General features: G+C 34.4%; 2 long non-coding RNA genes across 3 annotated transcripts; both read right to left on the reverse strand.

Annotated features, from left to right (window-relative positions):
• Nucleotides 1-1,043: 1,043 nt before the first annotated feature.
• Nucleotides 1,044-1,750, reverse strand: LOC144562706 (uncharacterized). Its single transcript, XR_013514185.1, has 2 exons — nt 1,674-1,750; nt 1,044-1,521 (listed from the first exon to the last, which is right to left on the reverse strand). It is a non-coding gene; the product is annotated as an uncharacterized LOC144562706 (long non-coding RNA).
• Nucleotides 1,751-12,038: 10,288 nt separating this feature from the next.
• LOC144562707 (uncharacterized) lies at nt 12,039-13,049 on the reverse strand. Of its 2 annotated transcripts, none has more exons than XR_013514187.1 (2): nt 12,827-13,049; nt 12,039-12,298 (listed from the first exon to the last, which is right to left on the reverse strand). It is a non-coding gene; the product is annotated as an uncharacterized LOC144562707 (long non-coding RNA). The 2 variants fall into 2 exon arrangements; XR_013514186.1 differs by having other exon boundaries at nt 12,039-12,308.
• Between the last annotated feature and the right edge of the window lie 1,144 nt (nt 13,050-14,193).

Genomic DNA, 14,193 nt, shown 5'->3' on the forward strand with positions numbered 1-14,193 from the left:
CGTAGCTGAGTTTGCGCAATTTTATCTCATAGCTTAGCGTTTATGGTCCGAAAAAGCTATAGCGCCGCTATAGCTAGCTATTTAGAAGCCTGGTATGTGTATATGTGTATATTATACATATAGTTCACCAAAAAAAAAAAAAAAAAAAATCAAAGTTATACAAATTTACGACATCACTCCGTAAATATATCAAATCTTTTATTTTTTGGCATACACATATACATAATATTTTATTTTTTGACATACACATAGACATAAACCCTAAACTTTTTTTCACAGAATTATTCAAATCAAAATACTAAGATTTCTCTAAAAAAAAAAAAAAAAAAAAAAAAACATGAGTCACTTGGCTTGTGGGCCGCCCCAGGGTCTGGCGCTCCGTGGGGTTATTTGGGCCGCCCTGGGCCCAAGCGGTCAGGGCATGTATAAGAAAAAAATTTAGACAGGGGCATATTTAAAATTTTGATTTTTTTTAGGGATATAAATAAAAATGGCCGTTTCATTTGTGACTCAAATAAATATAGTTATAAAGAAGCACAATACCTGTTTAAAGATCAAAAAAAAAAAAATTGAATGTTATCTGCATTTATAAAATAATATTAAAAATATATGACGAGGGTTCAAATGCTTTCATTTTTCGTGCCTCCATTGTGCCTCCATTTTTTAAAACTTTAATAACTCAAAATTCGAAACTTAATTAAAAGTTAAAATAAAACTGTTAGATATGATCTACATCATTCTATCTATGCACATGTAAAATATTACGACATTTCAACTTTGTTTTGGTTTTCATCAAGAAATTGTAAAAAAATGCACTGATGTGGATAATTTCTAGACGTTGATTTTTTAACTTATTAATTCACATAAAAACAAAATTGAAATGTGATAATATTTAATGAGCATGTAGAGAAAATAACATAGATCACATCTAACGGTTTTATTTTAATATTTATAATTTAAATTTTGAGTTATTGAAGTTTTTAAAAATGAAGACATAATAAAGGCACAAAAAATAAAGGCATTTGAATCCTCCTCAAAATATATATGCATCTGCTAATTTCTTTCAACGAGGTAGATATTTTTTTACAAATTTTAAAAGCAAACTAGTGCTCAGTCGTTAAATTGTACATTACAGGCAAGTTAAATACGATTAAACTTGCAATTAAACTGATTAAACAGGTTTTTTTTACACCATCTTACATTAAAGATTTCTAAAAGAACCTTGCCGTGAAATGGTGATTAAATAGTGATTAACCATTAAATCACACCTTACCTTAAAATGCCTATAAACATTTTCGACAAAGCTTGATTACAAGGTATTATTACTGCACCTGGAAAAGATGATAAATCTCAATGTAAAATCACCATGCCAAATCATATAGAGACAGCAATGTCAGAAATGCGGACCCATCCATAGTCGCACCGATCTAGGATTCTCTCTATCTCCTCCAATGCTAAACGAACAACTTGACCGATTGATGCCAACTGCCTTTCAAATGGTACTCTTGTTTTGTGATCTAACTATTCAATTATATCAAAGTTTTTTCTTATTGTTAGTACAAAAAAAGGTTGATAAAACATTTCTAGTACTAGAAAGAGGCAAACAATGAAAGGGGAGAGAAGAGGTGACGAGTAGTAGGAAAAATGATAATTTAACTTGAGGAGAAGGAAACCTTGTCAAGGCACCGCGAAGCATCCAGTACCAAACAAAAGTAGGAGAGCTGCATGTAGAGATCGGCTTCAGTCACTACTACAAAATAAGTGATTGCACACGGACATACACAGGAGCTACACGGATTTTTCTGCTGTGTGGAATACGAGGGTTTAGAAATCCCTGAATATTTACACACGAATATTTACCCGTGTACAATTACTGATAGCTAAACGGATTATTACATAAGCAGTCGTGTACAATTCCTTGACAGTGGCTCTCTCCATAACTGAGCTACATGGATTCTTACATAAAAAGCCGTCTACGATTACTATTCTACACGGACATTTAGCTAAATGTCCGTGTAACTCTCTTATTTTTTATTTATTAATATTTATTAATATTTTTTTAATGTTTAAATTCCTTTATACACGGATATTTAGCTAAAGGTCCGTCAAGCTCTCTTATTTTTTTTATTTATTAAATTTTTTTTAATATTTTTTAATGTTTAAATACCTTTTTACACAGACATTTAGCTAAATGTCCGTGTAGCTCTCTTATTTTCATTTATTTATTAATTTCTTTTAATATTTTTTTAATGTTTAAATACATTTCTACATGGACTTTAGTTAAATGTCCGTGTAGATCTCTTATTTTATTTTTTATTTTTTTAAAATATTTTTTAATGTTTAAATATCTTTCTACACGGATATTTTGCTAAATATCCGTGTAGCTCTCTTATTTTGTTTTCTTTATTAATTTCTTTTAATATTTTTTTAATGTTTAAATACCTTTCTACACGGACTTTCATTAAATGTCCGTGTATAATTGTCTATTTTTTTTTTAATTTTTAAATTTTTTTTTTGGCTAGCCTCCAGTTTGCTAGCCATTTAAAAATCAAATCAATTCCAAAACATAGAATTTTCAAAATAAGAATACCAAAATCCCTAACAAAATTCATGTACACTAAATTATATCAAAAATTATACAAAATTCATGTACACTAAATTATACAAAATTATACAAATTCATATTCTGGTTTACAAAATTCTTTCATAAACCACCCTGCCCACGTACATCTACAATGATCTAACTGCTCATTGGAGTAACTCTTTGACTCTGATGAATACTACAAAAATTCAAAATATGCAAGTTACAAAAATACAATCTAGCAACTACATCTCTGTTTTGATTTATAGAAATAAATATGACAATGCAGCTAATAAAACAAGTTTAGAGGAAATCAATATTAATTATATGGACAAGTCAAGGCAAACATATGAATTGCAAATTAATATGAATTACATACCGGATATGATGGCCATTGGAATTGTATGCGGTCAACAAAGTGATACATATAAATCATCGTGTAATAACCGCATTCCCAACCCTCCTTCTGTTGCGGGGATTGAAATTTACATTTAGCAGCCTATGTTAGAGTGACAATAATTTTTTGAACAAAAATATGAAATTATAAAATTATAGTGTGCTCACCTCCAACCACTTCCCATTCAATTTATTTCTATGCTTGCCCATGCTTTGCAATCCACTCTCACTAACATATTGCTTAAAAGCCCTTACAAAATTGAGTGACTGTGATTAGCAATTCCACAATTTGTTATAATTGAAAAAAAATCAAACCAAGTGAATTATTATTGCTTACCTGAATAAAACAGGGAAGATATATACTTTTGGACTTCTGAGGAGTGATGGATTGGTCGGGCCGTTTTGAATCCATGATATAAACCGCATTTTCAAGTGGCACCAGTGGCCCCTGTGGGAGGAGAAGAATTGTAGTACTTTAGCATATAATAGTGACACAAGTGTTTGCTATGGTTCATAGTGTAATTCTTTAACTGAAATAAATAGTGACACAAGTGTTTGCTATGGTTCATAGTGTAATTCTTTAACTGAAATATAAACAATACATAAGTTAAGGTTACAAGTAACCTACAATTGGTAGTATGGCAGGAGAATAAATCTCTTTTGATCCTCACGAGTTTGATGCATCGCTTTACACAAGTACTCAACACAGTCAGTGGGATACATATTCACCATGAAATTAATTCACACGAGTTCTGCCGGGGTCCAAAAATGCACACGAGTTCACCTTACCTTACCTTTCGACGTGGTCTCCTACAATTAATTATGCCGGGGTCCAAAAATGCACACGAGTTCACCTTACCTTACCTTTTGACGTGGTCTCCTACAATTAATTCTACCAAGGTCCAAAAATGCACACGAGTTCACCTTACCTTACCTTTCGACGTGGTAACCTACAATTAATTCTGCCGGGGTCCAAAAATGCATGTAGTTCACATTACCTTTCGACGTGGTCTCACGGCATTTTTGGACAAAAAACCTGAAAAATTATCATTTTACATTAGAATATATATTTGAGTGCTATACACATGATAGAAATAATTTTTGGTCACTAACATGAGAAAAACGGTGATGACTCCCACATCGAGCCATTTATTGCTTGACGAGGCGGCCTGTAGAAAGTCGTTGAATTCTTTGAAAGGCAGCATGACCTCCCTGCTTTCGTGTAGAAACATACCGGGGGGACAGTGAATGTAACATCCATCATGCCCTCGGGTGCCTTAATCAAGCAGGCGTGGAGAGCTCGCAAATCACGGGGCAAACGGCTAACCTCTTCTTCGGTGAGCCCCGTACGGTCTAGTTGCTCATCCACTGGCGCATCAGGAGCTTCTAGCGCATCAGCCCTGACGACTAATGCCAAGCTTCGTACCAGTGACAAAGCTTTGTCTGCAGTGTTGGCAGCATCTCTTCGTGCATGTATCAAATTTTGTACCTTTTTCAAGTATTTCAAAAGAATTTGAATGTAACATAAGATATCCGTGTTTTATTTAGAGATTACCTTATCCAAAATAATCTGATTCTTGGGCCATTGGACTATCTCCGTGCGGGCATCATCGAGCACCACCATACCATCGTCAGGGACAGGAAGAGGTATGTAAAATGTCCATTCTTACATGATCTTGTCAACCGTTACGCGGAGATGGTTGGGCCTTAGCGGAACACCGACTGCAGGAGGATGTACAATGCCCTTAGCAATGGTGATAGGAGTAGTACCGTGACACAAGACAAGGTCGCATGTTGTGGCCTCCTGCAATAGTTATCAGCAATTAGTTGTTTTTAGAATGAAATATTGTTTAACAACAATTAATACCATTATCGAAATTACCTTTAGATTATGAACAAGTAGTGATTACCTTTAGATTGTCCAACTCACATAGTACTTCGGTCCCGGATGCTTGACTACTTCACCGAAATGCCAGCGAAATGGGAGGTTGATCCTCGGATGGCTGCCTAATTTGGTTCATTTGGTCCACCATCCTTTATTCCAGCTCAGCAATCTTTTTGGTGTACTCCATTGTAATCTCCTGGCGTACCTGCTCGCGTACCTGCACCAACCTTGATTCCATCTCGTCTTTGTTAACTTTGGCACGAGGTCATTTGCTTCGGGGTTTTGTTCCGTTAAATTCCTCATCCAGCCCCTGTAGGCCCCTCTGCCCCTAACTCGACCCGTGTGTTCTGGATTCGGGAGCGCTAAGGACAAGGAATCTTCTTGTCTTGCGACAGTTCGAGCACCCGAATTGACCTCCTTCTCTACCTCCAACTGTTAATTAAAAAATTAGTTATAACAAAAGACTAAGTAATAATGTACACAGAGTTATAATTTTGTTTGAATGATACAAAGTTATAACAAAAGACTTTTACCATTTTTTGAGCCACGGGTTCCACGTCTTTTGGGAGTACAATCCTCCCGTCAGCAGTTATCTCGAATCTTCCCATGAGCCAATCTTGGCCCCTAGGATTTTGAATCCTAAGCACGGGTGAGTCAGAATCTTTATTTTTCTCCCGAAATTCCGCCCATTCTTTTGACTTACCCTCGTAACCACCTGACCCTAATCTGTGCCGGTACTTGTTCATTCGGGCAATCCTCCTGCCCTCGGCACTTTTTTTCTTCACACATCAAAGTAAATCAATTAGTTTAAGGAACAAAAACTAATAAGTTGGCTAAATTTATATACCTGAAATTCTTCTGTTATCTTCAAAGTTTGGAACTCCTCCCACACCTCTTGTGTCACCCAAGGATATTTCCCTACCGGAGTTCTTCCTTTATTCATGTATTATGTTACCAACGTGCTCTTGAATTGCTTCCAACCTTCATCCATTATCCTCAAAATTTTTGCCTTTGTCTTGGACTTTGGGTTGTCATCCTTGATGTTCCACTGAGCCTGATTGACAACAAAATTACAGCATGTAAGTTCAATAATCAAAATAAAAAAAATTGAATTGTTAGGTACTTTACCTTCACAATCCTCCACCATTCCTCCTTCACGGTTTTTTTATCGAATTTATCCCAGCTATCAACCAAGATAGATGCCCTCTGCTTCGCCATATTGCTACACCAATTTGAGTACTTCGACCTATTTGCACCCTTTGGACGTCCGTCTTCCCAGAATGTGATTGTCAATTCCTTCTTCTCATTGGTCTTCGTGCACATTGTCGGACCTCTTTTCCTTTTTTCCTCCTGAGCTTGCGAGACCTCTTCTTCCATCATAACTACATTCCCTCCTTCCATCATATCTACATTCTCACCTAACATCATATCTACATTATTCTCACCTGAATGTGACATGGTTCTTTCTACAGAAAAGAAACATTATTAGAAAACAAGCACAATTATCATTTAAGCAACTAAGAAACAAGAAACAAGTAAACAACTATATAGAGGCACAAGTAAACAATTATCATTTAAGTCAGGATAACGTATATTATACAATGACTCAAAATTTCCTTAAATTACATATTGGTCCCTGTCAGTTCAAGTACTGGTAAAAACAGATCAACAACATACTAGAATATACACTGGACTGGTACAAGGTAGCAAAATAACCACACCCAAGATAGCAACAGGGAAAGGAACCAGCCAGCAAAATAGAGAGGCACAAGTCAGCGCCTTTGCCGGGAAAATCAACAACCCGAGCAAAAGCAATTTATCTAATCGAAATCCAACAAGGCAACACCAACCAATTTAAATGGGATAACTCAAAAATTTACCCGATTAGAGTTAGCACGAAATGGAGAGAGCAAGAGGAAATCAACACCAGAACAGCAACAACAAGCACCAGCACAGCACCAGCCAAGCACCAGAACAGCAAGCGAACCAGACAAGTAAACCAGAACAACAGGAAAGAGGGGAAAGAGAGAGATTTCTCAGCACATGAGCGAAAATCAAGAGAGAGGAGGAGACGTGGGGGTTTAGGGTTTAGAGGAGACGAGAGAATTTTGAAAGGACAACAGAGACGAGGCGCGTATTTTATTTTGTGTAAACCATTTCTACATGGACGTTTAATAAATCATCCGTAGCTGTCATACCTAGCTTTCTACATGGTTATTTAATTAAACATCCATGTAGAAATGCGAAGAGAGCTACACTTATATTTAATTAAACAACCGTGTAGAAATGGTTTATAACGCGAAAAAAATGCGCGCCTTTTGGTTTTCAGATTTTTCAAATTCCAAATTTTTTTAAATTGTTGTTCTCTTCCGGAATAGATGAAAAAAAAAATATTATAAGATGAAGCATCACATTCCTTGATGAAATAAATTGATTGATGCAAAAAAATAATTAAATATTTCACAGAAGCAATATAAAAAATAAGTTGAGGTATAAGTAGAGGTAATTTTTTTAGAATAAAAGGTCACATTTTTAAATTTCAGATTATTAATTTATGTTTAAACTCCAGATTATTTATATTTAAATTTCAGATTATTTATTTTTAAATTCCAGATTTTTAAAAATAAAAAGGGACCTTTTTAATTTATTATATTTTTAAGTTTTGCATTTAAACTGTAATAAATATATTGCATTTAAATAATAATTTCAGAGCTTGAAGCAACGTCGTTTCGTCTTCCGGTATAAATAATAATTTAAAAAGAATATTTTAGTTTAAATAATAACTGCAAAACTTAAATATTACACTTTCTACGGTCATTTAATAGAATATCCATGTAGAAACGATAGAGGAGCTACACGAAATTTTTTAGTTAAACATCCGTGTAGGAATACTTTTCTACACGGATATTTTTTTAAACGGCCGTGTAGAATTTAAATTTAAATATTAAATTAAACGACATTTTTTATTAAAATTCTGGACTCTTCAAAATTCTATATAATATGAGAAACTTCCCAGTTTCGATCAAAATTCAAAAACATCTGAGATTTGAAAGAAGAAATGGCCGCTTGGGTTCCTTTGCCACCCCCCCCCCCCCCCCCTGGCTATGACCCCTCAAATGTGCCACCACCCCCCTAAAAGTTATTCTGCAGACGAATATTTACTGTTTTCTTTTTCATTTTTTAGGTTCGATTCTTCACTTTCAGATTAAATAATCAAATGTTTTCTTAGTTCAAATTTTTCAGATTCCAGATTTTTTTTTATTTTTAAGTTTTTCATTTAATATTAAAACTAAAATAAATAAATTGCATTTAAACAATGATACAAAATCATTACAATGATAATATTGAACAACAAATCATACAAAATCATAATATATTAAACAATGATAAAAGTTTCCACATAACACAAAATAAAAGATAATACAGACTTAACAAAAAAACTGGAAAAACTATATGGAAAGAGTAAAAAATCAGGAAGGCTCGAATTTTAGAAGAGGTGGCTGACGCTTGGCCCTACGGATGTAGGGCTTTGGTTCAGGATGGCCCCTAGGGCTCCGCCTTGGCTTTGACAGGGGTGACCACGGCCAGCTTCTCCTGAGAAAACACTCGAACGATGCTGGTTCTTCTTTGTTCGCTGCGGCCACTGGTTCTTCTTTGTTCGCAGCCATTTTGTATAGAGAGTATTAAGAAGTGTATTTCTCTTTGATCGCAATTATGTTATATATTGAGTTTGAAACGTCGTTTCTTTTTCCAGTTTAAATAATAATTTAAAAATAATTTCAGTTTAAATAATAATTTCAGTTTAAATAATAATTTCAGTTTAAATAATAAATGCAAAACTTAAATATTTCTATTTCTACACGGTCGTTTAATTAAATATATGTGTAGAAAAGATAGGAGAGCTACACGGATATTTAGTTAAACATCCGTGTACGAATGCTTTTCTACACGGATATTTTATTAAATGGCCATGTAGGACTCCTTTTTTTAATTACACGTTTAAACAGTTTCACGGAATTCGAAAAGTTGCCTTTTATTAAATTCTGAGAAGACGATCATAACAACTTTTTAAATTTGTATTACATAAATTCTTGCTACATAGCGTTTTCTTATTTTTTTTTATAAAAATTATATCATATATTTGTACTAAATATCAACATTATCTAAGTCTCATAGAACAATAAATAATATCAAATTGATTAAAAAATTATAATATTCATATTGAACCAATACAAAGTCCAAATTGCGACTCAAAATATCCATAGTAATACTAATATCATAAACTATCAATCTTTTTCTATTCAAAATATATTCAGTATCATGACATAATCTATCTTTTTTCTATTTAAATTTCAAAATAACGTAGACATCATGGCATAATTAACTATCTTAATATATTCAAAATATTCAAACTACTGCGTAGCAAGTATCATTTTGTTACTTCAAGAAATATCTTAATATATTCAATCTAAACCTTTATTTAAAACCCATTGTCACACCCCAAATCCCGGGTCTGACAGCCTGCCGCGTATATTTATTAAGGCATATATATACGCAAGGCAGTGGATCTTTTATATGCATTACCAATATCCTCATCTGCTGTATCCCTGTAATAAACCTGAAAATGACCCAAAGGGAGGGGGTGAGAATAAATTCTCAGTGCGAAATTTGCCACAGTTAGATTATTGGACTTGCAATCAGACTCCATGTTCAAAAATGAAATCCATACAAAATCACATTAGCAGTTCTATAACAATATATATATAAATGAATGCATATGCTCGACAACAATAATCGAATGAAATACAACTTACGGAATTTCCAAGGTGAAGTTCAATCAAGCACATATTTGGCCTAACTCATTTTATTATGGCTGGTAGCATCTATAGATGTTCAACCGAGCTGGACCCTTTATCAAACCCTCATCTGTAGGGTTACTGGCACCTACAGATGTTCCACCGAGCTGGACCCTTTATCTGACACCCATCTATAAATGCTTTGGCTTAACCATTTACTAAAGTCTGGTTCCAAGTCATAAAATGAAAATTCACATGAAATAAATCAGAATGTCGTCATAGTCAATTGACCGTCCAAATGCATTACCACGTAGGGTAATGCCCCCGAGCCACAGACGTCACACATAGGTCACCCATAATCACAATCAACATATATATACAGTCACCCACCCCTCGTCCCAACCGGTACTGGGAAACCTCGAGGGCCGTTCACCTAAGGCCATTAGGATCCTGGGATCAAAGTCAGCTAGCAGACTTTGCAAATTCATTCACATATCATCTCAAAGTTAGCTGATACAACTCAACCTTGCCATTTCATTCACATATCATTTCACAATCATCAATTTGTGGTGACCTTTTATCCATAGTCAATTCATAAGAGAACAATCAAAATGACAACCATATAAATATGCAAATCAACCATATCACAACAATTCGGTCTTAACTAGATTGAGTTATGCAAACAATTCACCCAATTACGATTATGCAACTAACAAATATGCAACAATCAAACAAACAACATGACAATTCCAAGTATGCAATAATCAATTACACAACATGACAATCGAAAAAGATAATTTAATTTCTGAAAATGAAACATCAAACAAGTCCAAGAATCCCGCACCTGATTACGACGAGCGTACCGTTTAGTTATGGATCAGACGTCTCGAAATGTCCCACAAAGTCTTGCTCGGCCGAGCCTACACCTATATTAAATGTACCCTTGGTTTAACCTTTGTTCGGGTGCTTGCTTGAGTTGTATTAATCTCTTTATACTTTCCTTAACGAAATTCATATATTTTGGTGTCAACCCTTTCTTCATTGGTCTTAATTACTTAACATCTCTTATCAATTCTCATATTTACGTTTGGGTCCTCTAGACCATACACAATTCCAATTTGGTAACAATTCCTTTACCGTCTCACTATTTTGGTTCTAGTAATAATTCAATTTGCCAATTAATTAACCCTAATTTGGTCGGAAATTGAATTAATCGCTCTATGTCAAGGTTGAGAGAGAGGTTTACCAATTACAAGTCTATTTGGTCGGATTAGCCTAACCGATCAACAACATTTCCAAATTTCGGATTTGGTACCAAAAACCCTAGAAATGGGAATCCAAAATCGAGGTGAAATCGGGAAAAGAATCGACACATAAACAACCAAGGAGGCTCAAGGAGCTAGTCTACAAGTAATTCAAACACAAATCTCGGGTTTAAAACGAAAAACCCTAACAATGGTGAAATTCGGATTTTGAGGGAGAAGAGGAGAGAAGGGAATACCAAATGGGAGAGCTAGATGAGATCCACGTCCAATTTCTCGTTCCTACCTTCGATTTCCCGAACTTTCGTGAAATAATGGAGCGCTCTCTCTCTCTCTTTTCTCTTTGGGGCGGAACACACACCAGGCAGGGAGAAGGGACGGAGTGAGAGAGAAAGAGACAGAATTTTGCTAAATAGACCCTCACATTGTCGCATAAAACGTTATAACGTTTTGGTAAATCGTTATAACGATTCAGCTGGTGAAAAACGTAGGAAATAGTGTATAAAACGCATAATTTAGTGTATAAAACGTTATAACGTTTTCTGAAAACGTTATGACGTTTTAATTGAATCCAACCTTCATAAAATTGTCATTTTTATCAAGTTTTACAGTGAAAAACGTTACGTAACGTTTTACGATTTTTTTTTTTTTTTTTTTGCAGATGTAACACCCATATAAATTGAAAAGAAAAAAAAAACCAGCTCATGTTGCATAACGCGTTGTAGTTTCCTTATTTTGATTTTGTTTGATGGATCTCTCATTAAATATTTAATAGTTTAATGTAAGGCTTAGTACATCAATTGCAAAAAAAAAAACAGCAAATGTTGCATAGCGGACGCTATTTGCGCTACACACTATGCGCTATAGCAAACCGCTATTACCGCTATAGCGTCCGTAGCTCAAATAGCGCATTATTATGTCATGACTTAGCATTTAATGTCCAAAAACGCTATAGCGCGCTATTTAGAACACTGATTTTTGCATCTCTTGACCACTAAATGAATTGTTACAAGATATGTTATATGTTTGTGTTCAATCGTATGTCAATTTAATAATTAGTATTTGGTCTACCGATAAAGATAATATATTTTTTGTGATGTTCAAGATTCAATAAAACATAGCTAGCGCAACTATCAATTCATTAAGACAAATTATCATAGCATAATCATTTTACAGACCTGATTGTAAAAGCACACTAAAATAAGAAAAGAAAAAAGTATTTTGCAAACTAACATCTGTCCCCGTCTACTAATCACACATATATAAACATTAAATAAGACAAATAAACCTTCACCACTTAGCAACTAAATGTAACTATTCCATGACAATATATATATATGTGAATTTGCTAAGGCTCTTGTGCTTCAGAAGAGCTTCACTACTTGAACCTACAAAAAAGAATTGCCAGTATTAGATTTTCAAAGTTAAAAGAATTATAGATGTCATTAAAATCCAACCACGCCCATTGTGCATAAATAAATAAATAAAAGCTTTATTTTTCCAGTCATAACATGAAATTAAGCAAGGTTTTAGCTATGAATTTGATAGGCCTTGGCCCATCTCTGTGTGTGTGTGTATATATAAGCCCAAATCACAAGGTCGCTTAAACGTTATGCATGTACATTTTCAATTCTTAAAAAAAAAAAATCCTGCAATATACATAAATATTTAAGATATAGAAAACTATATCTACACTATATATATACTTCATTTAGTGTGTATTTTCTATCGTCTATATATATCCGACCATACAACCATTATATATATATGTGAAGTACATTTTAGAACATAATTATATATGATCACCTTTTTTTTTTTTTATTCACTGTTTCATATTGTTCCTGGTAGTAAACAAAAAGCAAAGAACAAGTTTAAAGTAACAAAATTGTTATGTATATGTACCAACCTAATTATCTACTTGTAATTAGGGAAAGCCACCTGGCCCGACTCGATCTTTTGGACATCATCAATGAGTATTTCATAGTGGTGCTTGACCTCATCGGCCGTCTTCCCGCTGCCTATGGCACGCGCCACCTTGTACCAACAGTCTGGCATGTCCTTGTCATACACCGCCAATGCCCTCTCGAATAGTTTGTTCTCCTTCGCTGACCATTGTGCTGAAGCCATTACTTGTTTGTATATGTGTATGTATCCAATTGCTATGTATAAATGGAGATAAGTTAAGAATGAAGTTGATGAAATGCTTGTTATGAAGTGGCATTGAAGTTTGCATGCTTATATAGAGGGGAGGGGGTGATTTGGTGGGCCTGGGATATGGAATAATTGGTTGCAAGAGGAAAAAGAGAAGGGAATAAGGGTGACTTGAGCCTCTTTGAGCCGCACAAAGAAGGGTTCCTTGGGAAAAAAATAAATCTGTTGCCATCCTGAATCCAGTGAACAGTATCCTGAAATTCCTGCAATTCTGAATCCAGCCGTGATTTTTTTTTCAAAAATCCATCTCGGAACAACTGATTTTTCCGTGTATGCACCTCGAAATAGTTCAACGGTTGGATTTGGATTACAAAGATTTCAGAGTCACTGATCTCGAATTACAGCAGATTCAAATCCTCCTTTTGGGGGACCAGGGACAACATGCATGTCTCTATTTTTGCATCTTTAGTATCTATAATTTTCTCTTGTACAGTTAGAACGATTCCTCTTCATTTGAAGAATATAGGTACGTTTGATGCAGGTTTAAAGTTATGGAGGCATAAGGTAATTTTTAAGATAGTTTTTTCAAATTAAACCGGTGTAAATTATTTTATTCGATGAAGACTTAAAGTTAAAGGAAGTTCAAATTAAGTAGGAGAGAGAAAATAAATAAAAAAATTGATGATGACGTGCCCCATAGTGCTGAATTAATATATATATATATAGAGAGAGAGATGGGCTATGGTGCATTGCAATGCATGAACCCCCTTATGCATTGCACTATAATCACGGATTTAAAGTCCAAACGATCGATCCGAACCGTTAGATGTTTAATCCATATTGAAATGTGGTTGGAGACCAAATTTTACATTTTTTGAAATTTTTTTTACTATTTATTAAGCATTTTTTTAAATTGCTGTTTTGCTCTGAACAGTAAAAAACAGTAAAACTTTCTGGACCATCAGATCAGCGACTTTCAAAATTGCTTAATAAATAGTAAAAAAATTCCAAAAAATGTAAAATTTGGTCCCCAAGCACATATTAATATGAAGAACAAGATGAACAGTTCAGATTGGTCGTTTGGACTTTAAATCCATGATTAATAGTGCAATGCATAAGAGG

The sequence above is a fragment of the Carex rostrata genome, chromosome 12 (assembly GCF_964058835.1).
Source record: "Carex rostrata chromosome 12, lpCarRost1.2, whole genome shotgun sequence".
NCBI lineage: Eukaryota > Viridiplantae > Streptophyta > Magnoliopsida > Poales > Cyperaceae > Carex > Carex rostrata.